The 2,805-nt window shown below is 51.3% G+C and overlaps 1 non-coding gene across 1 annotated transcript; it reads right to left on the bottom strand.

Moving 5' to 3' along the window:
* Positions 1 to 843: 843 nt before the first annotated feature.
* Positions 844 to 925, bottom strand: TRNAL-AAG (transfer RNA leucine (anticodon AAG)). The gene has a single exon. It is a non-coding gene; the product is annotated as a tRNA-Leu (tRNA).
* Between the last annotated feature and the right edge of the window lie 1,880 nt (positions 926 to 2,805).

Genomic DNA, 2,805 nt, shown 5'->3' on the forward strand with positions numbered 1-2,805 from the left:
TCGTTAGTATAGTGGTCAGTATCCCCGCCTGTCACGCGGGAGACCGGGGTTCAATTCCCCGACGGGGAGGTTAAACCTTTTCTGGATTTTTTTTAGTTCTTGACAAATATTCTTGAAGATTAGGCTGAGTCAAGTAGGGAATGGGTGCCAAGAACTGACTCTTTAAGAAAAAAGCACCGGCAACGCTAGTCATCGTACAATATTTGTGCACAATTGCTTACATTAGGCGGCCGGTCCACTTTATTGAGTCCCCCTCAGCACCATTTAGTGCTCCTGTTGTCTGCGAAGTCCAAATTGTAACCCTGAATCAGTTCCTCTTCTGACCCTTTGTATCATGTTACATGACGAGTAATGATCACCTGTTAGCTTTATCCCTAATTATAACTCTCACTCTTTCCCTGCATCTAACCCTAGCTCTAATCCCATCATTAACCTCGGTCCGGGCACACGCGTGAACCCTTACTCTCATCTCAGCCTCTCCTGGTGATACATCACACCTGGGATCGTTTGCTCCCTGTGGGCTGTGGGAAATTTGCTACCAGCACGCCCTGGAAGTGGGGCTCATTCCGCTGCAACGGGAGGTCTTCCCAGGACGCGTCACAGCTCAACGCAAGAGCTCCTGGGTTTCGAAGGCTCTTGCAGCAAGCCTTCACAAAGCAGCAGGGAGCGCCGTTCCAGATGGGAAACTTGAGACTGGATGTCCAGAAAAGCAAGACGTCAGAAGCGAAACCTTTTTCCTGCAGGGTGTGGCATACCATCCGCTTGCTCATTGCGACAGAGGTGGCACTAATGAAGGAAGAGGTCAACGTTACGTTCTTCTTTAAAATGCAAGGCCAGGAAAAGTGGCAGCGGTGGGATTTGAACCCACGCCTCCAAAGAGACTGGAGCCTTAATCCAGCGCCTTAGACCGCTCGGCCACGCTACCTCCCTGCTAGTCGCCGAAAGCGGAACTTGACCCGTTGCCCGGCCCGCTTTAGTGCTTTGCCTTTTCTCCTTGGAAAGTCTGGAGACAGGCAGTGGAAGGGCAGGCAAACTGTCAGGTGCGCAGAGGAGGGGAGACCATGAGGCAAGGTGGGAGATGGGGGCAAGAAGTGAGAAAAAAACTAATCGCAAGCTAGGGCAGGATTCGGAAAGTGAAGCCGAAAAGGGGCTTAGCATGCAGCCCAGGGGTTTCTTTGACTGTCCTAAGCCCACAGGGACTTTGCCGTCCTCAGCTCATGAGACTTGAGATGGGTAGCTTGATTTGCTGAGGAAATGCGGGATGACAGATTCAACTCTGGAGTCAAACATAGCCCGGAACTATCGCCTTAAACTGAGTTTTAAGCCTGGTGCCGATAAAAAGAAAGAAATTAGCCTTAGATCGGGCAAGCCGTTTGACGGGGGAAAATGAGACCCCCTAGGCCAGCTAGGTGGTCGCTGGATGCTGTGCAGACATCAGCAGCTGTTCATTTCATGCCCTCACGTCTCCTCGTTAGTATAGTGGTCAGTATCCCCGCCTGTCACGCGGGAGACCGGGGTTCAATTCCCCGACGGGGAGGTTAAACCTTTTCTGGATTTTTTTTAGTTCTTGACAAATATTCTTGAAGATTAGGCTGAGTCAAGTAGGGAATGGGTGCCAAGAACTGACTCTTTAAGAAAAAAGCACCGGCAACGCTAGTCATCGTACAATATTTGTGCACAATTGCTTACATTAGGCGGCCAGTCCACTTTATTGAGTCCCCCTCAGCACCATTTAGTGCTCCTGTTGTCTGCGAAGTCCAAATTGTAACCCTGAATCAGTTCCTCTTCTGACCCTTTGTATCATGTTACATGACGAGTAATGATCACCTGTTAGCTTTATCCCTAATTATAACTCTCACTCTTTCCCTGCATCTAACCCTAGCTCTAATCCCATCATTAACCTCGGTCCGGGCACACGCGTGAACCCTTACTCTCATCTCAGCCTCTCCTGGTGATACATCACACCTGGGATCGTTTGCTCCCTGTGGGCTGTGGGAAATTTGCTACCAGCACGCCCTGGAAGTGGGGCTCATTCCGCTGCAACGGGAGGTCTTCCCAGGACGCGTCACAGCTCAACGCAAGAGCTCCTGGGTTTCGAAGGCTCTTGCAGCAAGCCTTCACAAAGCAGCAGGGAGCGCCGTTCCAGATGGGAAACTTGAGACTGGATGTCCAGAAAAGCAAGACGTCAGAAGCGAAACCTTTTTCCTGCAGGGTGTGGCATACCATCCGCTTGCTCATTGCGACAGAGGTGGCACTAATGAAGGAAGAGGTCAACGTTACGTTCTTCTTTAAAATGCAAGGCCAGGAAAAGTGGCAGCGGTGGGATTTGAACCCACGCCTCCGAAGAGACTGGAGCCTTAATCCAGCGCCTTAGACCGCTCGGCCACGCTACCTCCCTGCTAGTCGCCAAAAGCGGAACTTGACCCGTTGCCCGGCCCGCTTTAGTGCTTTGCCTTTTCTCCTTGGAAAGTCTGGAGACAGGCAGTGGAAGGGCAGGCAAACTGTCAGGTGCGCAGAGGAGGGGAGACCATGAGGCAAGGTGGGAGATGGGGGCAAGAAGTGAGAAAAAAACTAATCGCAAGCTAGGGCAGGATTCGGAAAGTGAAGCCGAAAAGGGGCTTAGCATGCAGCCCAGGGGTTTCTTTGACTGTCCTAAGCCCACAGGGACTTTGCCGTCCTCAGCTCATGAGACTTGAGATGGGTAGCTTGATTTGCTGAGGAAATGCGGGATGACAGATTCAACTCTGGAGTCAAACATAGCCCGGAACTATCGCCTTAAACTGAGTTTTAAGCCTGGTGCCGATA

This window comes from Ambystoma mexicanum, chromosome 1p, assembly GCF_040938575.1.
Source record: "Ambystoma mexicanum isolate Mex_15411 chromosome 1p, UKY_AmexF1_1, whole genome shotgun sequence".
NCBI classification, from domain to species: domain Eukaryota; kingdom Metazoa; phylum Chordata; class Amphibia; order Caudata; family Ambystomatidae; genus Ambystoma; species Ambystoma mexicanum.